Source organism: Apteryx mantelli, chromosome 6 (genome assembly GCF_036417845.1).
Source record: "Apteryx mantelli isolate bAptMan1 chromosome 6, bAptMan1.hap1, whole genome shotgun sequence".
NCBI lineage: Eukaryota > Metazoa > Chordata > Aves > Apterygiformes > Apterygidae > Apteryx > Apteryx mantelli.
In genome coordinates, this window is record NC_089983.1 from 8,924,758 (window position 1) to 8,947,910 (window position 23,153).

Below are 23,153 nucleotides of genomic sequence, written 5' to 3' on the forward strand. Positions count from 1 at the left end.
TTTGGCAACACGTGAAGCCAAAGTTGAGGGATTATTACTGACGTGAATTGACTAGATTAGCCTTGATGCTGGAAACTTGAGTCCACCTATATGCATCTAACCTTCATCTGTCGTCTCCTCAGGATGGTTTTAGTCTAGTGTTGGTCTTTGGCATCTGAAATCCATTATAAAGTGATTAGACTGGATGGAATTACATTTTATAAACCACAGCCCAAGTTCAGCAAAAATCATACCGGACCTACTCGCTGTAAGTATAAGCTCCCCAGTGCAGTGGATGCTAGATGACAAGGTATACATTTAGAAGCAATGCTGATTTATTAATAAAACCTAGAGGAAATGAGCTTTTGTGTCTGGGATGCCACGGGCACTTTTTACAACTTGTTTTTTTCTAGTGCATGTTTGAAAAGTTCTTTGCTGGGGGGGGAGGGGGGGAAGGAATACGGTGGGGGAAGGAAAAAGGGGGAAAGGGTTGTGGGTAAGAAGGAGAGAAAGGGAAAAAAGGAAAGAAAAAAAGATTAGGTGACTTTAAACTACGTAATTTTAAATGAATATTTCGGCAAAGAGAATCAGTAGAACTGATGAGTTGATGAATGACCTGAGAGAGCAGACAGGACAAGCCAAGATAGTAGTTCTGGCTCTTTCTGTATGTAGCGCACCTTTTATCGCAGCGTTTGGACTGGAGTCTTTTCATCGCATCCAAGACTCTTGGCATCCTGGCTCTTCTCCTGCTGTGTAGCTGCAGAGGGTTTAGGCTGTGATCGTTTAGCTGGAATCTCAAATAGCTTTTTGAAAGGACAAGCTTTAAAAGCATCCGGGTAAGGTTTGGGAGTGTAACTCTCAGCTTGATCTGTTCCTCCTACTCTCAACGGAACTAAGCTAGATGTGGGATACCAAAGGGGGCAAGTTTATAGCTTGGTTGCTGACAACAAATCATGTACATCTGTGAATGGGCTGGAATCGGAAGTGAATTCATGTACTTTTTACTTCTGGTGAAAAGACTGAACAACCCTGAAAAACTAGATTGGGCTTGTGCCCTGTGGTCTCAGTTGGGTTTTTCCCAAGCAGGAAGACTGGAAGCTTACCCAATTTCTTTTTGCAAGATTTTGTCACTACCACTTGCCTTCTAAAGCTAGAGCTTTGTCAAAAAAGATATTGACAATAATAACCGAGAGCTGAAAAAACTCATGCACCTTTAAAAAGGGGAGAGGGTGCTCGTCGTACATGTCGCTGCTCAGACGTGGGTCAAGGTTTACGCAGGATTCTCTGAAGACATCTCTCTGCATTACAGCTACAATACTAACATTATCGTACTGTTGAACCAGACAGCAATTTGGCAGAAATTCTGTCTGCGAGGTAATTTTGTAACATCTGGATGGCATAGAAAATCTGAACCTAACAACTAAGAGCTGGACCAGCGTCTGCACTGCCAGTTTGGGATCTCTATGGCCTCCCTCCTCTGAAGCTGCAGGCCCACCTCTTTCTCCTCTCCCCCTTCAAAGGTAGCAGCATCTCCTGTCCCGTTATGACTGGTGGCCTCCCTGCAGACCCTGACTGCTTGCGGTTGTTTGGATGTCACCTGTGGACAACTTGTGAGCTCCATCTGTTGGAGAGGCAATACAGCTTATGAGGGGGCTAGCTCTTCAGCTTAAAAACTAGATTTTCTAATTGTCACAAAAATGTCAGATGAGGTTCAAACACACGTGAAAATAAGATTTATATCAAAGGTTTAAGAGTAGTGGCAATTATTTTGACAGCTCATCATTCAAAAGTCCATTCCTTCCTCCAAGTGAGCTTCAGGATTTGCTGGCACAATAGAGGACATCTAGACTCCATTTGGGCACTAAAAGTTGTCTGCAAGGATGTTCATGTTTGCTTATTTGCAACTGCTTATTGGATGGAATAGCTTCATCATCCTCAGCAATTCATTATGATAGATTATCAAATCCATTCATTAAAAAAAAAAAAAGTTACTTAGAGCTTTAATTTGTACCAGTAATTGATGCTTAAGACCTCTCTGACTCTTATAATTAACGTTAATATTCTTGTAATTTCCTTTAATCATGTATGGAGAATATTTATGTGTTATAGAGAGATACAGATTAGGTTATGATGTTGGTGAGGAATAATATGCTCTAGGAGTATTGTGATTAAAATACAAAACCTAGTAGAGAAAACGGAAGGTTTCTGGTACAGATTTTGTTGATACTTCTAATTTGTGGAAATAATATTGTTTTCATACCGATGACATTAAAATGAATCACTGTATCGAATGTTTGCATAATAGTAACTCTGTTATACATACTTACATTCTGTAAATGCAACAACATTTTTATAAGTAAAAAGTAATAGTTATATTAAGAAACTCTTTTATGCTCTCTAAGCTGTAGCTTTGTAACAGCCTAACATGTCAAGTCATTGCCTTAAAGCCGCTTTTTGTAACGGTGTTTGTCTTAAATGCTAGATTTTTGATTCCTTATGCTGTTTCTGTAAATGTGAGACCTCTTAATTGTATTTCTTCCTCTGTTCTTGCCATTGGGGTAGAGTGGTTTTACCTGTCACAAAAGCTCAGACTTTGTGTGTTTTGGCAAAAGGAAAGGGCTTTAAGCCTCCACATCTTCCGCACGTTTTCTTGTGATTCACAGGGAAGAGTGGAACCTGGTTTCTAAAATTAAACCAAACTTTTATTTGACTTCCCCCCCCCTCCTTCTCCCAGTGAATGTGTTAGTCTTCTGTAGATATGGACAAGCAAAAAGTCCCCCTCCTAAAGGGTTTTCGTAGCAGGACTGGTTAATGCTACTATCTTCCTTCGGTGCTTGGGATTTTTGATCTTATGAAGAGCAGGTTCCTTCCTGTCCTCTCGGATCTGCTCCACTCTCTGCGCCCTTTCCCCCGTTGGAAGGGAAGGGTGAGGATAGGCTTCCTGCAGCCGGTTCCTCGCTCGGAGGTGGACAAATAAGGCAGGTTTGTGTTACATGCCGTAGCTAGGAGAGCTATTTAGAGATGGCCGAGTTGGTCAACAGCTGCAGCCCTCTGCTGTCGTGGGAATGGTTTGCTTTTTGCCCCACTGCTTTTTTTAATGAGCTCGGTCTGTGTGCAGCGAAGTCCATAATAGAAAGCAGATTGCTATCCTGATGGCACCCACAGGACACGTCAGGCACGTTAAGTTACCCTGTCTGCTGGGCTGCAGGTGAAGGCTGAATATCTAAATGAGGCAGATACCTTTTTTTTTTAAGTGCCACATTAGCTTATAAAATGTTCAAGTTTTGCCTTAAAACAAAAGGAAAGGGATTGGGGAGGGATGGAGGATGAAACAGCAGTTGCTTGCAGAGGAGCTGATGTTTTTCTGAAAGAGGCAACTCTTGGATTTGTGAAGCTTATTTGTAGCTAGATGCCCTTCCTTTCTTAGTTTCTGTCTTCATTAAGAAAAATAATCACTTCTGGATTAGACTTGGCTAAGAAAATTTAAAAAGCACTTTTTTTTAGCTGCAGCTTCTTCAGGTAAAATTGCTTTTGCCCCTACTTAAATATATGACGTATGGCATCCAAAGCCATAGTTGGCTTACAGGGAATGTATGGTGTAGCATATTTTCCTTTTACTCTGCCATAGGTTGAATATAAATCCTTAAACAGCTTACCATACCAAAAATAAGGCTGTATAAATATCTGAGTAAATGGAAAAATAACTTTCCTCTTACTACCACATTAGAATTTAAAAGAATTGCTCAATTTTAGACATTCAGTTGGGACCTCTTAAATTAGTAACTATTCTGCGAACCCAAGCATCCAGATTTTAGGCAGATTTCTGGAAAAGAAAAAGATGTTGCTGGCACATGACGGAGATGACCATTACCAAGTAGGATTTCGGAGGAAATGTCTGTCTGACAGCTTGTACTTCCAACAGCTGACATTTTTCAACCAAAAGCAAATGCCAAATTAGGCAACTTTTACATTACTTTTTTGCTCCTGCTTCTCCTTAGATTGCAGCTTTGACGTAGAGGATACTTATCTTAATCCACTACTGTTGACATGCACGAGTTAGTCACCTGGGTGCTTGGAATAAACTTTAAAATGATATTATGAAAGGGAATTAATGCTTTAGACGACAGTGGGATCTGTAAGCTCTCCTCTGTAGCAATCAGATCTGTACAGATCCTGAGGAAGATCTGTTGCAGGACAGTCCTGGTTTGCAGGACACCCTAGGACGGAACAGACGTGGAAAAGAAACTAGCCTGTTGGTCTTGGGCTAGTCCCTTCAAGCGGATGGAGGGTTGTTGGTGAGCGGTGGGAGGAATGTCCTTCGTCTGTCTGGGCAATGTTTTTAATGGACTTCAGAAGTGTAGTCTGTTGTGGTACTCTTGCTTATGTGAGAATAATCTCAGGCTTTGCAACAGATTTATGCCTAGCAGGCTGTCTGCCGCGGCTTTTCCTGTTAGCGAGTAGGTGGTGATGAGCGTTTCGTTATCAACAGAGCCTACCAAAGGAAGGGGGAGTCTTTTACAACTTCTTCTGAGTAGCATAATTAAGAAGGAGGTATTGGAATTATAGACCGTAAAGCTGTCCTGGTCCTGTCCCTTAGTCAGGCATTTCTTCAGTTTATCTAAAGGTGAAACACATGAGTTATTTAACGTTTTATTCATCAAAATATAGGTTGTTCATTGCTAGATTTTAACCACAAAAAAAATGGTGAATATGTTAGGGTAAATTTGAGATTGCTTTATTTGTCCACACTATGAAAATCCATCCTATAAGCAGTCATCCCCCCTAAGGTTGTTTTGCCAAAATATCTTGGTCTCATAAGGGAAGAGGAAACTATCAGTCAGTCCTTCTGTTTTCTGAACTGATAAACTACAGTATTTTTGCAGTTGCCTTTGTTATCACCAAAACTACATCTTGTAGTTTTGTTTACATCTTTTACTTTTGGTATTTTAATGTTGGCAATACTTGGATTTAAGGTGCAATTCTTGTGATCTTTTTTTAAACTAATAAATAAGGCATCAAGATAAACTAATCGTTAAGTCTTATCAGTTCTGAGCTAGACATATATGTGCTTTACATTCTGCCTCCACCTAGGAGTAGGTAGCTGAGGAGAGTGCGTTGTAGCTGTCCCCCAGAAGAGTAAGTAGATTCGTGCAGTACTGAGGAGGAAGGGGTGAGAGTAGCTCCTGCTTAACTGCTGGAGTTGACTCCATCATCTTGGGACCTTGCCCAAGTCCTGAATCTGCTCCCACTGAAGTTGATGGGAATTATGAAATGCATTTAGACCCTTGCGTTCACTGAACTCTGGTTGACTACTGTGAAAGAGTTGTGTTTCTGTGCAAAAAAAGCGGAATTTAGGCCGGGGCTGCTGTTCTTCTAGTGGAAGCAAGCATACACTGCTGTGCTTCTCAGAAGTTTTGTTACAGCGTTATGTTCTTTCTTTGCTTCCAGGCCTGAATTTTAGAATAGAAACTCTTTCAGATGAAATCAAGCATTCATGAAGAGTTTAGCCAATATAGATTTTGCTTTGTAGGACTGAACTACTTCTGCTGCTTCCAAGGTTACTGATCTTATCTTCTGCTTAACAGCTGTGGGTGAGAGACTTCTTTTAGCACTCTAGTTGCTTTTGCAAAGTATGCAAACCATTTTTTTTCCTGTTTGGAATATTAAATACTCCACGCATGTCTGTGAACGAATTAGCAGTGTCAGTTGACAAATATAAAAATTAATACTAAACATGGGGTGTGAGTGAGGGGGTTTTGACTGGATTAACCAAGCTTCTGCTGGGGAACTGGGTTAGAAGTTTAGTGTGTCATGTGCCAGGATTTGTCTTGTGGATTTGCTGAAGTGATTAGTTTATAACTTGCAGGGATCCTAAAACATACTTAGAGAAAAATTCCACTTTACTAATGGTGTAGCTGGTGGGTGTTTTCTTTAAATGTATTTTTAAAAACATATCTGAATATAGGCTGCTGCTGATGTTGGTTAAGTTTGAATTTGGAAAAGTTGAGACACCGCCCATTTTTAAATACAGTTTTCTGTAAATACCTCTGCTTTAATAGAGCTTAATAACTTCTTGCTTCAGAATATTTTGTCCATGAGGTCTTCTGAAGTAGCAATAGCATTTTGAGGCCTATTGACTATCAGTGAGTTAGAAGTGGTAAGCTTAAGGCTCAGATCCTTGAAAATACTTTCTTGACTGTGTAGGTCTTGGTGACTTCAAAACCACCTCTCACTTGCCCCTGTCTCTGAAGTTGTTTACCTTTCTTCTCCTGTTATATGCAGTTAAGCAGCAGGTTGGAGATGTTAGGACAGGACGCTTAGGCTGAGTGCTTCTCTCCCGTGTGGCTTGACTTGCCTAAGCTCAACAGCCCAACCTGCTGGTTCTTCCCTTCAACAACCAAGAATTTAATGATGAGAACATCGTAGAGGTCCTGATCCTCTGTTCCTTGGATGCTTCGGGTACATGATTCTTGTAGACTGGTGTCTTGGAGATTGAAAACCTGGCTGTGAGTATCTAAATCCAAGGAGGAAGGTTCATATTTAAAAGTTTCTCAGCATTTCCATTCTGAGCAATTGTTGGTGTCAGTGGAAAAGAGAAGAGATTCAGTGCTTTCATCCTAAAAACAAACAAACAAATCTCAACGGCTTCTCGTATGCAACTATTTCAGTTTCTTCTTGAAACAGTTGCCTGGAAAGCCAAGTAGTGTGTGGATGGACCCTCACCTGGAGAGGTGGGACTGAGGATGCCTGGGAGGTCCGTGCAGCACGAGTCTAATGTGATGTTCTCCTGGTGTTTTGGTGAACACATCTGAAGGATGAAAAGTGCAAGATCTGTACTGAATCTAGGATGAGAGCATAAGAAGTTTAAAGGTCGCTCTGAAGAATGAGAGGCTAAGTTAAGGAGAAAATGCTATTTTTATATATAGCTTGTGCGTTAGAAAAAGCACAGTTGCACGCTGTCAATTCTGACACTCCTTTAAGATGAGGAATATAATATTCTGGTTATATTTAGCAGAACTCTGTCTCTGTATAGGCACTTGAACATTTCGTTTTTATTTTCAAGGCTGTATTGTTGCATTCGGCAGAGCTACAGTGCGCGTACTTTGTATCACGGAGGTGTTACGAAGTTGGGATAGCAATGTAGGAGAGCCCATAAAAAAATAGTAACTCTGTATATAATTGAAGAGCCTCAGTATCTTTTAGACATCAAGAAATCTAGGTTTGGAGAGCAATCTATGCTGTGGGGAACAGACACAGCTTTCTCGAGTCCTGTTTTACTGTCATGTCATCAGAATGGCATTTGCTAGTAGTAAATGTATTTAGCAAAACTAATTTTAGAACTGTAGGTCAGCACTTAAATTTGTTTTCTCCTCAGTCTCACAACTAGATCAGGTCTTAGATTTTATAATAAACAGTACTTTATCTTCCAAAGTCTCATTTCTTTCCTCTCTGCCAGGTGGGATCATATTTGGTACAAGTCGAAGAACATCCTTGTTTTCCACTTGTGCAGTTTGACTCTTTTTTCTTTTTTCTTTTCTTTTTTAACACTTCAGTCATATTTCCAGCACTAGATTTTCCATTTCTTACTCAGTTTTTCTTTTGTTCCTGATCTTTTGTTTCTTTTGTTAGTTACAGAAATACTGTTGCTCAAATCAGCTGTGTTGTCATGGGGAAGCTTTGCAGCATGAATGTGATTGAAAAATGGCAAATCTTTTCTTTTTTTTTTCCTTTTTTCCTTTTTCTCCCCCCCTCCTTGCTGAGATACCGTAGGGGAATGAACAAAGAAATCATTTCCTTACCAACCTGTGTGCTGGAGGGGCAAGGAGTGATATGCAGTCCCAGTTCTCTCGTTGCCCCACTATTAGATATGAAAGCTGTTCAAAGCAAAAGCAGGCTCTAATCCGCTCTGGTACCGGAGTATCCCTTGGGATCAGTAAGCAGTCCGAGTCCTTTTTTTCTTTTTTTAGTACAACAGACTTCTGCAGCACTGTGCATCTCCTGCAGAAAGAGAAGCCTGTAGTGAGTATGCCTTTGCCATCTGTCCCCCGTCGCTCGGATCCATCGACTTAGGAATGGCGCTTTCGTTGCTCCTCGGAGGAAAAACCAGCGCGAGCGGCGTGCTGCCTCGCTAGCGGTGCGCGCTCGCGTCCGAAGGAGATCGGGTCCGGAGGTGGCTGCCCTCCGGCTGGCAGTACTGCTGGTGGAAGAGGGCTGGCGCCGGAGGTGCAGATGCAGCAGAGGGGAAAAGTGTGAATTCCCCTTGTAACAGTCCCCGCTCCCATCATGGAAATAGTCAGGTTCTGCAGCCGCCTCTGCGGGCCGATCCGTGTGCCTCATCGATCCTCTGCATAGAGGGTTTTACGGTATTGGCGATGATCAGCTTGTTCAGAGTTCTTTCCGCTTCAGTGAAGCTGATGTAAGAACGTGTCAGAAGCTCGATCCTGAACGTCATTAAAGGGAAATAAACCCTTCGTCTGGCTTGATGGTGGTGACGGATGGCTGTTATTTGGAGTGATGAACTGTGCTAGCAGAATTTAAAAAGGTCAGCTAGCTAGTTTCTTATATGGGGCAGATGACCAATACTGCCAGTAGTGTGTGTATATATATACTAAAACTTGCAGGGCTAACAAAAACTATACAAGGTGGGGAAAAAATGTTAAATGGTTTGTATATACTTTGATTTCTTCAGACGAAGCAGCTAGGATGGATGCTATGTTTTTTTGGAAGGAGACAGAAGAGTTTTACTTTACAGTGACTGCAGCAGACGGCTTGCTTTCCCCGCAGCAGTTCTGCTCTGCGAGTCTGCGTGAAAGCAAGGAAAGGATTCTGGCAGTAGCACACTCATCCACTTACTTTGCTGTCCACAGACCATTTTAAGAACAGAGCTTAAACAGCCTGAAATCTATAACATAGTCCTTAGAGCAAATGTCACATTTGATTCTGATCAGCTCAGAAATTTATAGCGACGTGGATGATGGTTTCAGCCAGATAATTTGGGTACTGTTGACCCAGTAGTGGTGTCAGCGTTGTATTTGGTCTGCGTTGTGCGTCACAGCTATAGCGTGTTATACAGTCACTCGCAGCGTGCACGTCGCATCCTTTGCAGCGGGCGTTCAGGTGGCAGGGCTTTCCTCTCTGCTGGTATTGGAAAGGAGAGTTGCGACAGCGTTTTGTAAATGTGCCCTGCCGAGACCGCTGGGCGTCTGTTTGGGAACGTCAGGGGCCGGGAACGTCCTTCTCCCCACCCCTGAGAGCAGCGTTTGGGTGGGGGCAGTTGTCCTGGCTGGCCTGGGAGCCTCGCTGTGTCTGCTTGTGCCGCCTGCTGCTTCTCCAGACTCACGTTCGGTATTTAGCCTTCTGCAAAGCAGAGTCTGATGCGGGCTTCAAAATAATATGAGACAACCTGTTCCTCCTTCTGAATAAGGCATTGCCCAAATTCTTCAGCAAACAGGTATTTGCCTGTTTCTTGCACGGGTAAAGAACTTGCTTTTTCCCAGGCTTGCTACGGATACTATGCTGGATCTGCACAAAACGCCGTTGTACTCGAATGGCCTTTCCAGCCCTGCTGCTACAGACTTTCAGTGAAGCCGAATTTGCTGACAGTGGCTCTTGTCAGAGAGCCATTAATGTAGCTGGGGAATGTCCTCTGCGCGGTCAGGGTGGTTTCCACATTGCCTTGACGTGGTCAGAATTTCAGAAGCCCCATCGAATTAATAGCAGTGTAATTCCCCAGGCGCCTTTTTTTTTTCCCCCCCTGCATGAATGGAGCAGTGACATAGGTGATTTTATGATATCGCTACCCACAGCGAAGTGGCTATTTCATAGTTATGCAGTGTTGTGAAATGATGCAACTCCACATTTTTTATTTTGAAGGGGTCTTACATCCACCGTTACCTGATGGGGAGTGCACTAAGCTGAATGTATTCATACGCCAGTCAGATATTTGGCCCTTCTAGCTTCTGTCTTCCCTTTTTTGAATGTGTTTTTCAGAGGATCAATGCATCGCTCTTAGTTTCCTTTTTTTTTTCCCCTGCTTATTCTTTGCTAGCACCTCTATGAAGAACTAGCTGCGTAGTTGGAGTGCTACATCTCCTAGATAGACTGAGGTTTGATGACCTCTAGGTTTTTCTAAAACCCTCTTTGGCTCCTTTATCTCTGAGTATAAATAGCGCAGCAGTCTGTTCTTCAGCGTTGGCTAGACCTAAAGTAGTGTTAAATGCTTTTGCAAGGTGGAAGTAGGCTTTCTCAGTTGCTTGCGGATGGAGTATATCCAAGTTGGATGCTATATTTATCCAGTTTCATTCCCTGGCAATTTTTACTCTGTGGTTTCATGCAGTATCTGCAGATTCGGTACCCTGTATTTTTACACTTTTGAGACAATATTTTGAATAGCAGCAGTTGTTAGATCTTTTGAAGAGTCACCTAAAGCGGGCAGGTAGCGCTGCCTCCTTTACTGCTGTTTGCTGTGAACAGCTGAGCGAGCTTGCCCTTCATGCCCTTAAATCTCCGTGGATTTATGTGGGAATTGCCTCGGCCCCTGTAAAATTTCACCAGCGCTCTGGCTGGTAATATAGGAGGCAGCGTTGTTTTACAACAACTTTAAGTGGGTACGATGTGCTGATGTGGCAGCCGGGGACGAGCGGGTGGGCAGAGCCTGGTCTGGAGCTGAGCAGAGACAAAGTGGCTGATTTCTCTGGTTTTGCAGAAGCCGCGAGGAATTCTCCGTGGCCTCCAGGAATCGTTTTCCCCTGCTGACGGCACCTCTGGGTTCGAGGCGCTCTATTGCTTTGCCGGTTAAGTGGTGCTCCTGAACCGGGCGCGATAGCTACCTGTTAAATCACGGCTGCTTCTGGCGATACGGAGGCTCTATGAGGTCTCATCTCCAAATTTTAGGTGGTTTAAACGCTAAACTCTTGCAGTATGCGACTCTGCAAGGTGATACAGCTGTAAGCGTCTAAACCCTGCTGTGCCGGGGCGGCTGTTGGTTTCGAAAGTATTGATAGTGAAGCAGAGAGAGCGGATATAAAACACAGATCAAGTTAGGTAGGATTTGTGTTCTGGGGGAAAAAAATGATGGGGACTCTTAATGTGAACTGATTTGCGTCAGCTTTTTTATTCTTCTCACAGGTGGTTGGAATGCGTTTAATGGTTCAGCCCTGCTTTAATCATTACCTTTACCATGTGTTCCTGCAGGAATACAGAGGAGCTGACCTGCCACTGTGGTCTCTTCTTTGTTATCCTAAGGTCAGCTTGGAGAATGCTAACAATTTTCATCCACATCCTCAGTGACTGAGTGCTCAGCTAGTTAAAATTATACTGCGGAGTTTTTTTGGGGTTTTTTGTTTTTTCCAAAGGTCGTTCTTGGTCTTTTTCTATATGGTCTAAGTTGTCATCAGTTTTTCTCTAAATCGTCAGCTGTGATCTACTGGATGGGATATTGCCTGTGAGACTTGCTTCACTGCAGGCACTTAGATATTGGATCATTCTTTACTTCAAGAGGACTAAAGCTGTAAAAACTGTTGCTTCCTACTTTTATTCAGGTACTTGTATCACTGTCCTATTGGAGTTAGAGTATGATGTAACTTTTTTAATAAGCAGAAAAAAGACTGCATCTTAACACCTTTCCGGACTTGGCAAGTCTTTTTCAAACTGGGCAAGTACTGATATGCTGACACCTCTCATATCTCTTCCCTGCCTGGAGTCAGCACCTTTGAGTTGCGGTTCATGGGCTATTGCTCTGGTCTGCCAAGAGCTGCTGTGCCATGTCCTGCAAGTTGCTTCCAAAAATTAAATTTTCCCCCCAAAAGCCATGCTACTTTCATATCTACTCTGCTGTAAATCCAGTAAATACCAATGCCATAGCTGTGTGAAAGTTTCATCTTTTTTTGTAGTTTCTTAATTGCTCTGCTTGCATAAAGTCTCTGAATGTAATGCTTTGTATCTGAGGATTTCAAAATATCACTTCTTGTATTAGTTTTCCTTCAGAGGGGAGCATGATCTCTGTTCTCTAGACAAGAAACTGAAGCACAACAGCTTTCTGAATTGCTCATAAATAGTGGCAAAGACCTATGAAACTTCAGGGACTAGTTCTTGGCAGGAGCCTCCTTGAAAAATTTCCTTTTCAACTGTGATGAGACAAATTGTTCTATTTTTCCCTATTGCAAAATGGGATGGTCCCACATTAGTGTGACTCTCAAACAGCAGCAGCCGACATGATCTAATCCTAATCTTGCCTCATTTTAAAATAATGGTGTCATTTATCTTAGCATTGGGAGCTTTTCAGTTTCAATCTCCTAACTGGTGTGGCAGGATTCTCGTGATGTGGTGAATAAAATTTGAGGACAATTTATTTTTGCATCAGCTCTAACCTTGCCTCTTAGCTATCCGAAGAAATGTAACTCCTTTATGAAGAAGAGCAGCTCTTGCTATATTCTAACTCTGCTTTCCAGTCGACTGGAGCGACATTAGAGGTCGATTCAGATTTTGTCTTTGCAAGTGAAAAATCCTGTTTCCAGCTCAGCCTGGCTGAGTCAGGGCATTCAATTAAAAAAAAAAAGAAAGAAAAAGGGGAAAAAAACCCACAACTCTGTAGCGTCTTTATGAGCTGTTGTTGATTACTATTTCAGAGCATAATCCACTTAGATTTTCTTAGGAAGAGCTTATTGGACTGAAAAAATGTTGTTTGTGTGGAGCTGCTTCTCTCTGCATGACAGGAATAACGAGATATCCCTGGCTTCAGCAATGGCTGGTTTTACTCTGTTATGCAAACTTTTCGGCAGCTGAGAAGTAAAGCAGCTACCTGATAAACAGGAAAGGGGAGCTACAAGCTTCCTCCATTCCAAGGCTAATCCCTAAAAACTAAAGGAAGAGCTGTTTGTGTGCAGGAACTACAGTACGGCTATTAAATCCTGTGTCTCATATGCTTTGGCACTTGTCTCCTAGGCGTTTATTAGGCCTTTTTCTTTCTTTCTTTCTTTCTTTTTTTTTTTCCCCCCTTCCTGACTCTGAATTTTCAGTGGTATCTTATTTCCCTTCCCTCTTGTGCTCTTTTGCTCCATATTCATCCTGTGTTTTCTCCAGGCGATGTTTTCTGCGTTCTCCCTGTGGGCTTTGCATAGAGATACGCTTGCTCCCGTATCTCTTACTCTGCTTGACTTCGCTGGACCTGCTCGCATCCTTCCTCGATACCCTGCAACGCTCAGGAGCAGGAACAGGCCCTTTCCCCGCGGTCCGACCAGCCTCTTCCAACTCTTGCGCATCTGGGAACATCTGAAATCTCTTACCACCTCCGTGCTTCTTGTCCGTTGGTGCACGTCAAGAGCGCGTAACGCTGGGGAGCATTCGCTGGATTACCTGGAATGTCCGAGTCTCCTTTTACTTGGCCTTAAAATAAGGAGTTAGTCCAAAATCTGCCTGGACGCCAAGGCTGTGGTGCAGGCCCAGCGTTGCTGGTCGTGGGCACGCGTCCCAGGACGTGCAATGGTTCTTACGGTGACGCGAGGCCAAGGTGGCGGTTTGGGGTTGCTTTCTGAATGGTAATTAAACCGCCAAGCAAGTGTCCTTGAGCTGAGCAGTAGTTTATGGGCACTGTTTTGAGCAGTTCCTGAGGTCTGTATCATATTTTAATGTGGTAAATGTGTGGAGTTGTGTTCAAGAGCTGCCAGCTTTTATTCAGGTGAAATCTGGAATTCGGTTGAGACTGGAGTGAGGTACCCACAGATGATCTTGCTTGTAGTGTCCTCTGAATATCAGTTCTTATTTATATTTCAACTCTCTTTACAAGTCGGGACCCAAAGCTCTGTCTCTGTCCGTGTTGAAAGGATGCTGGCGTTGGCCCAGCCCGGGAGCCTCCCCCAACCTGTGTTTATACCCCAGAGACGAGACGAGGGCTGCAACGCTGCTGCTTATTGCAGGCTCCAGGGCCGGTTACGGTGCTTAGCCACCCTGCGAGCACGGTCAGGACAAACGCGCTTGCTCCTTACTGATGTGTGCCGAGAGCCGGATTCATTTTGAATTCAGCTTTTCTGCTGGTGTTTGCGTGCTCCGGGTGCCTGTGGGTGAGCACGTTGCGGGAAATACTTGCTCGTTGCAACTTCGTAGCAGCATAGTAGTTGTTTTGCCCCACGGGTAAAAACCAGTTGGTACCATTCCTGTGTGTCTGGTGCAAATATGAGTTGTTTTCAGAGCGCAGAGCCAACAAAAACAAATTAAGGTGGCAAAACCACTCCAGAAAGTGGCTGGGTAAGAGCTGAGGCTACCGCTGAGTTTTGCTGCGTGGATCGTGCAGCTGAGTTGTCTGCATGCAACCGTTCAGGAAACGGCAGTCCAGCACCCAGAGTCTGAAACACACTTCAGCTGATTTCTATCTGTATTATTGTACTACATTACCAAACTAGTGCGAATGCAGAGTCGTTAAGATGCTAATTTACCATCTTTCATTTCATATTTGGATTAAGCAAAAGGTGCCCAATTCTGTGTATTACTCGTACATTTGTACTGCCTGGATGACTAGTGCCTGTATTATAGTGGGGATGCTGTTTTGCCCTTCAAAGAAATGAATTCAGCATTCCAATTATTTTTGTTTTATATAAAATATATGTGTATATATATGTGTATTTAACAAAGATTTAAAGTCTTTTCTGGGATGTACGTGTTACAGACTTAGTGTGGGACAGGTTTTCCAAGCTCTTACCTCCCTTGGGTACCTTCCTGCTCGAGTGCTGTCCCTCTTGCAGTCAGATTGCTTTAAACCCTGTGAAAGCTGCAGGTGAACTTCATGTGGCTTGTTACAAATGCTGTTGTAAAATGAAATAGAAATGTAGTATTTAAAAAGTACTCTGGAATATAGCCATTTTATATGTACTTTTGGAAAGTCGGTTTTATCTAAGTTTGAAGCAACGGAAACAGTCACTGCAAAATGCTGCAGATTTAATAGAGGAAAGGCTAAAAGGATCAATGTGGTTACTCTAAAAGAGGAAATTTCTTTTTTTTTGTGAAGAAGTTAGGTAGAACAAGTGGAAGAAACCTCCAAATGCAGCTTACCACAAGTAAGTATTTCTGTAGATAGCACTGGGAAGCTTTTTGTTTTTCTGGTGAAACTCCAGTTCACATTTGCTCATGCTGTCAATTAGCTATTTTGTATGAGTTTTTCCCTTCTAAGCATCTTCCAGGACTTGACAATTCTGATTCATTTACTTGGATGAATGATCCAGCTGTTTCCAAGGACAATGTAGATTCCCCCAAAACTAATTTAAAATAAGTGGTACAGTCTTGATCTAAACTCCATGAATGTCCTATTGCGTAGGTTGTATAAAACTTCTGAATTTGCTCCTTGAGATAACATCTACACAGTGGTGTCCAAATTCTTCTCCGGTGGGAGCAGTCATTTACTGACTACAGCTATTTTGAGAGGAAAATGTTAATTGAAGAAGTGACCTAAATGCGGTTAGCTGATACCGTGCTGGTCCTCCGCCAAGTAGATGGCCTACGGAAAACTGGTAGGAGTGTAAAGCCGTAAGACGCTTCTGCAGAGCTACCTGCCAACTTCCTGTTCTGTCCTCCCCGTTTTGCTTTTTGAGAGTACAAAAACGGGGCGGTATTCCTAAATAGCAGCGAAAGCGGCTCGGTGTGGCCTTATACATACAAATTCTGACAGTTTTATTGATCCCTTTCTATGTGTAAGCGGTGACCTTCCCATTTGCAAGACTCTGGGGCTACAGTGCTTGTGAAAATATTTGTTTCTGGAGTTCACAGAACTGAAGAGTTGAGTCCCATTAATTTTCGTTCTTGCTGAGTCTCGCCTCTGAAGCTGCTTCGCGCTTTCCAGGACTTTCTAATGGGGAGGGTTTGTCTAAATTGAAGAACATGCTTCTAGCGCTTTTGTGGACTTGTGGTAGGAGGAAAAGGGAGATCTCAAACTGGAATCCAGTTTGCGGCTAAATTGTCTACAGCTAAGCCAGTGGTTTAATATACAAGGGGGAACCAGCATAGCAACAGAGACCAAACACAAGCCACTGAAGAACTTGTGCACAAGCTTTTCATTTCTGGTGCACACGTGAAGGTACATGAAAAAGTAGGAGGGGGAAAGAGCCCTTATCAACGTTCTGGCTAACTAGTAAATTTTACATGAGTATGACTTTTAACATCCCCCCCCCCCCCAAAAAACATGTATTAAAGGAATGATTGCCTGTAAAACTGTTAGCAGGCTATATGGGAATTGTTGCAGGATATCGCTTTTTACAGATGTTCTTGGATCAATTCCCGTTGGTAGGATTTACTTTGGTAATCCGTGCCAATCTTGTGATGGAGTCTTTAGTTATTGTTTAGACAGTATTTTTAGCAGCGGCCCTTTGCGACTGCCTGGCATTATAATTTATAGCGTAGGTTGCGACTCCGTAACCCTCTTACGTTGTAGAGCTGGACAAACTGTTCGTTGCAGTGTTCTACGAAGTAAACATTATCCTCGTTTATGGGGAAAAGGGTCCGTGTCAACAACAAGACTTTCCAGCTTCTGATCACATGCTTGAATTGTATCTCCGAGATGGATTTCCTGGCAGCAGCATAAGTAAATGTTTTTCCAAAGTGGGTGATGTCCACGTGTTAATCCCTCAGTAGCAGAAGGTCCCTTCCCTCCCCCTCTTCCCAGTCTTTGGTTCCAGTTGTTAAGCAAGACCAGGAATGTTGACTCGTTAAATACAGATAAGTTGCAATAGCGCCATAGGCGTTCCAGAGGGGGACGTCTGCTCTTTTGTCCTCCCTGCTCCTGCCTCTTGGAGCTTAGAGAAGAAGAAAGCTCTAGCAGCCTGAGACGCTTCTTTTAAGTCTCAGAACTCCTTGCAAGAAAACCCTTTCATGGGAAAAGCCATACCAGTTAATCTCCCACCAAACTTCAGTCATGCGTGATTGCATGGTGTGGATGAGCCTCGTTCAGGAAAACTTTCTCAGACTGCAGTTTAGGGTGGTCACTTGGGGCACTGTCATAGCTCTTTTGGTGAGTTTTCCCTCCGTATGTGTCCTGTTATTCCCTAATGTGGCAAAATCAGACGCTTTTCTCAAAGTTAGCTTACTGTTAAGGTGTTGGATAACAAGCTTCTTCAGTGTTTGCAAAAGAACTTAAGATAAAGATATGATCCTTGCACATTTGAGATGACATTTTGGTTTATTCCGTGCAGTTAATATGAAGGCCAAACATTTGGCTGAAACCACGATTATTTTTAGCTGTAAGTCTGGATTGCGAGAGTTGGCTTGTCACCTGGATGGGAAGTTGGTTAGCTTTTTGTTGCTTGGTGAATCGGAGAGCTTGACAAGGTAACTATGGCACTCCTCAAGTTTTCAAGTCCTTCTGGAGTTTTCCCAGCTCATGTCCCTAATATGGGGTAGGGTTGAAGTGTAGGATCTCTGCCCTTCTTCTTGGTCTTTGAATTTACAGCTGGTGTTTCAATTTACAAAATTTCCAGTCGTGGTGGAAGTAGTTATTACCACTTACAGCTCTGCAAAGCTTATTAGGTTTGAGGTAGGACCTAGGAGATGGCAGAGACTACTATTGTGGGTGAACCAGCAGAGAAGTATTTTCTATAAGTAAAGGTCTCTTACGGGTCGCTCATAGGCACAGCTCTTACACAGATGTTTGTATACTGAGCTTCTGTGAGATGCTCCGAACCAAAACCATTTAACTCCTCTCTTGTAGTCTGAGATTTTGAAGTTACGTGGATTTATTATTATTATTAAGCAAAGGAACAGATAATTTGTCATGGAGTTATTAGCCTGTGGGGGAACTGTTCTTAAATCTGCCTCTTCTAAAATGGAAAAATCACGTTAACTTTTCACATACCCATGTTTCAAACTTCAGAAGCTTTCTCAATAGCAGCGAGGCATTAATATATTCGATCTGGAAATATTCATGGCAGCATTGCTTTTGAATTTGGAAGTGCAATGGATTCCCGGAGCTGAACGCTGGATGGGCCGTGCATGCTGCCCTGCCTGCAGCTCGCCGGTTTCCGTGCGGCTGAGAAGCAGCTTCCTTCCTCCCCTCGCTGTGTCACGCTCTAGCCTCGCTAGAAAATCATCTGTTGATACTGGCAGTACGCTTTGGTGAGGAAAACCGGCCGTTGTTTTGCTAAGAAGCATTTGGTTGTGTATATACGAGTTCATTGCCTTGGTTACCGTTTACAAGGAGGTTTTGTTAACTTTGCCAGCCGAGCTGCAAGGGTGCCAGGATGCCCCTAGCAGACAGCACGGTGAAGCGAGATGCACGCCTGGTTTTTTCTGTCTTCGTGACTTCAGAAGGGTGTAACTCAATAGATTTTTTTTTTTTAATAGACATTCTTGAAAATCAGAAGAATGAGATTATGAACTTAAAAAAAAAAAAAAAAGGCTTGAGCAACCCAATTTTTCTTCTGGTATGGCTTCTCCAGCCTTTTTCCTCCACAAAATGAGACTTGCATCGTCTGTTTGCAACGTTGGCAGTAAATGTAATATAGAGGGATGTTACCAAAATTCTGGAAGGTACTACTTGAGACAATAAAGGAAATATTAGAATTTCGTTTTTTAGATACAAAGGAAGTCAGGAAAATGTGGACAGGTTTATTTGTTTATCTTAGTATTAAAGCAGAGATGCATTTCATCTATATAAATATGTTGAAAAAGGAGTTTTCCAATGTGTATGCATATTATATGTGCATTCAAAGTCTTAGGAAAACTGAACTGTGAATGTAGATGTAATTCTTAAATGAGCTATTATGGGACTCAAAGTAATGAATCATGGTTTTGCATCAGTACTATTAATATAGGCTGAGTGGAAACTATTTGTCCTATGAGTTTCCATGCAATGCAACTGGTGTTTTTTTGGGATATTACAAAGCTGTATCTTACAGTCAAACGATATATCATGACAAATAAATGGATAATATCCCAAATATTTGTCCAGAGTGATGACTTATGTATGCAGGTGACGGATAGCGTTGCAAGGTGGCTTCTGTTCTGCCTAAGAATTAGTATGGGGGGGCAAGTTGGAGCCACCGTTCTGTATGTTGGGTTTTTTTATCTCTTCTGGGATATTTCAGGGGTTTATTTCTACTTGAAGCCCTGCTTCCCTTCTCTCTTGAGAAACTAGCCGTGGCCCAACACACCCTGAAGACAAAAATGCCGGGCTGGGTGTGAGCTGCGTTGGAGGCCAGGCTGCCCTGGCCTGTGTTTGCATTAGCAGTGATTGTCACCTGCCTTAGAGAAGACTGCGTGTTCCTTCTGTGTCTTCTCTTCCCCTTCGGACACAAACTCCTTCTGTAATGATAGGTGAGGGGCTGTTTCAAGGCCCTTCTTGCCCATGAGTTTTATTTATTTATTTATTTATTTTTAGGATTTAGGCCCGTATTTGTGTATGACTGCGTTGGGTTGTGTGTGAGCATGCATGTTTGCACAGGCGAGGTGTGTTCCCCAAAGAGCAATAAGGAGTTTGTGTCGTCAGAACCTGAGCTGCTGTCCAGGGCACCGTCTCTTTTCTGTTGTTCGTTTTTCTTAGTACCTCTGATGAATCTGGAGTTCGTCTACCAGATTTCTGAAAGCATCAGCTGTTTTGGAGGGTGTCTTTTGTTTTTGTTTTTGCTTTTTTTTTCCCCAGCTTCTAAATTTTTAGACTGCACAAGAGATGTCTTTTTGTACTGAATTCTTTCCCGTTACCTGTTTCATATTTGCTCGGGTTAGCATTGTAGCACCTGTAACGCATATTTCATTGTGAGTGGTCTTCCTGCTTCAATGTCTTCCTAAATTAATGTCACTCGTGCTATGTCTAATATCAGTCCTGTCCCAAATGGGGATGGACAGACATAAATACAGTGAACTGAAGTCACGCTACTTAGCAGAGCTTCAAGTCTTTTGATTATCTCTCCAGCTGCAGGGGAGGGATGACTAGATAGATGTTTCATTTTTGAAGAAGTTCATAGGTAGACTAATGCCCACTTTCAGCCAGTGTTGTCTAGCTGCTCTGAATAATTCCCTTCTCTCCGACTCCCTGCCCTTCAAACCGCTGCTCTCAGCTTAATGATGCTAAGTGGCTCCAGCTAGCAATCAAGTAAAATGCCGACACTGAGCATCACTGGCTTCCTCGATTGCGCTGCAGCTCATCTAGTTGTGGAACCACACGTGCTTGCTTTTCCTTTTGCCATGCCAAAGCAACTCAGCGGAGCATTGAGTGTCAGGAGGAAGGAGAGGTGAGGAGGAGAGCGTGTATGTGGGTGCCGAGATAAATGCCGTGCTGGGGAAATCTGCTAGGACCTGTTTGCACGTCCAAGCAGAGTGGGCCTCGCGTCTCATCAAATCGGTTCAGAGACGCTGAAGTGCGTGTTTTGAATGCTGTCAGCTTTGCGTTACTGAAAAATGGAAGGTCACTAGCACTAAAACGACGTGCTGCTCACGATCCTTCCGTTTGTATCAAAGAGTGTCGCACACTCGTGTGTTTTAATTTAGCACGAGGTATGAAACACTCCTCCAGTAAACCAAATAAAACTAGCATCTTGGGTTCCATATTGATTTGGAAAGTAATTTTTTTAAAAGGGTGGTTAAAAAGGATGGTACAGATTTGCCAATAAATGCAGGAGGTTTTTTAGCCAAGCAAACCGTAACAAACTACCTGTTTTAAACCAAGATGAAAACATGCATACCCCTTTGTGCTGGGTTATAATGATGCTTCAGCTTTACATGGTTTGCATCAGTCTCCTCTCCTACCCTGTTAAAACTTCTATGTATAAGGAAAGGTATGTTTTTCCTGAAGGTTAACTTCAGCATCCGACCGGTCCCTGGGCTACCTTGAGGTAAGCTGCCGTAATCCAGAAGTGCATTTGCCACAGCTGGTTGGGACTTTGGGGTTCCTGCGTTGCCCGATTCCGGCTCCTGCGCCAAAGTGAGATGCTGAGCCCTCTCCAGGAATTACGGAGTAACTTCGCTTGGGCGCAAGGACACTTGCAAAAGAAAGTGCTTGAGGGTTTTGAGCACTTGAAGGACTTGCTCTGTATTTCACTGCGGCGGAGTGGACAGGCGCAGCAGCCCGGAGGCAGAACTCGCCTGCTGTTAATGCCCATCCCCAGACAAGGCAGCTAGATCAGGTGGGAAGGACACTCAAGGACACTGCGAGGAATGAGGGCTTAGGCTGTGCGTGGGAAGAGAGCGAGGAGCAAGACTTCAGCAAGAGCCTGAGGCACCTATCTTCTGTGTCAGGTGTTTTAGGTTGCATAAAGACCTGTAGTATTTGCTGTTCCTTCAGCTATTTTAAATTTTTGCTCTTTGCTCTGGCCGAAGGAAGATAAGGCGACTGTTGCAGACTAGGAACCTTATCAGCCTTAAATAAAGGGCTCGGACTGTGTTTTAAACCATCTGAATAGGAAAACATTTCCTCCTGAATCGTGTTTCGTTGGCCTGGTTTTTGATGTTAGTTTCGGCCATACCAGGGGAAGAAACAGATATTCGTTAAACGTAGGTTTAAATTACAGATGTTTTGCCTGTTCTGAATCTTGACTAGACGTGAAGTATGACTGTTAGTGCGCTAGCTAGATCACCTTGTGCAGCTGCGTTCATCTTTGCTGGTCATTCAAGTAGTTTGCCATGTGGGCATACCCATAATATATATTAGCTAGCACATGTTTACCAAGAAGAAACTGAATACAAGGCCACAGTATATCTTTGGATCTCCGGTTATCATCTTTCAGAGTAGCTTAAATCTGATTTTTCTAATTAACAAAGAAAAATACCTTTGAGGCATGTAGTTGATTAGGAAATAAGGTCTTTCTCCTTCACAGGAACATAAATTCTTTCTAGGTGTTTTAGCTTATATTTTCATATGCACATCAAAGTGGATTTCAGACCGTTCAGTTCAGAAATTTCTTTTAAAGCAAAGCTGAGTCCTTTACACTGGAATCAAGGAAAATGCCAATTAAGAGAAAAGGTAACTTCTAGGTTTGGTTTCTTCCAGTAATGAGGAGGTGAAGAGTTTTACTTCAACTGCTCTGCAGCAAAAACTCACCAAATGGGGGTTATGCCAGCCAAGGAGTTCGTGGATTTATCTGTTAAACCTGAGGCTTCAGATTTTTATATAACAGAAGGACCAAGAGAAGATTGTGTAAATTTTAGGAGTGACTGGATGAAAAGCTCAACAGGTGGTTTTGGAGTCTGCTCAAAGGTGGAGACTTTCCCACAAAATCAACAACCTGCTTTCTAGATGCAGAGCTCCCCCTCGCTCAAGCAGGTCTTCTCCCAGGGACCATGGTGTGAGTGATACGTCCCTAATGCGCCTTATTTAAAGGAAGCACGTCTGGCTTTCCCAGGAACAGTGGGACGTGGCTGGGATCCAGCGACTGCCACCGCATCCAGCCGAAGCATCGCTCCGTGCATGTAAAATAGTGCCAGTGCTTCAAAATTAGCTAAAATACTGTCAGCAGCGTGGAAGATGCTGTGGGCCCAGTGTGCTCTGCCAAGGTGAAGCCCTGGGATCCTGAGCTTGGGCTGGTGGAAACACTGGGCGCAGCTAAGGGGTGGGGGCTCCGCGCGCCTCCCCAGCGTGTTAGCTTGTTCTTAGGTAGATCTTGGGGTATGGTGCCATTTGCCAGGCTGCTCTGAAGTGTGCGTGTGTCATTTGAAAGCACTCATGTCCTCTAATCCCTCCGATTTTTCCCATAGTGTATTTTAGAAGTTCAGGAGAGGTGAGTCTCATGCAGCTTGTCACAAGAGACCTCCTGCAAGATTGGGTCCCTTCTTTTTGTCCCATCTGTGTCCCTGACCGCTGTTCTGCAGTGCTTTGAGACCTGGATTAGATACCTTTTTCGTGGCCTTTCCTTTTGCGGCAGTGTTTTGTCACTGGGGGTGTAATTGCTCTTTCCTGAAGAACAAAACCAGTACTGACACGTGCAGCTTTGATCGCCTGTTCTGAGCTCGCATCTGCACAGCTCGGGGCACCGTGTTGACATAATTGCAGCAAATTAGCAGCAGTTTAGAGGTGTACTTCCGAGGTGCAAGTGCTGGCTGTGTGAATACCTACAAGCATCTGTTCGAGGGTTGCTGAATGTGAGCTCCCAGTACACCCGGAGAAGCCGCGTGGATATTCTGCCTGGAGGGTGGATGTGTGCTAAGGACAGAATCGTTCAGCTGTTGCTGGTGGTGTTTTTCTCCCTCCGGTACCGAAGAAGGGTGCG

General features: G+C 43.4%; 1 protein-coding gene across 1 annotated transcript in view; it reads left to right on the top strand.

Moving 5' to 3' along the window:
• The window catches only part of LRRFIP1 (LRR binding FLII interacting protein 1), a 94,838-nt gene that overhangs the window by 16,839 nt on the left and 54,846 nt on the right, over window positions 1-23,153 (top strand). The window lies entirely within an intron of this gene.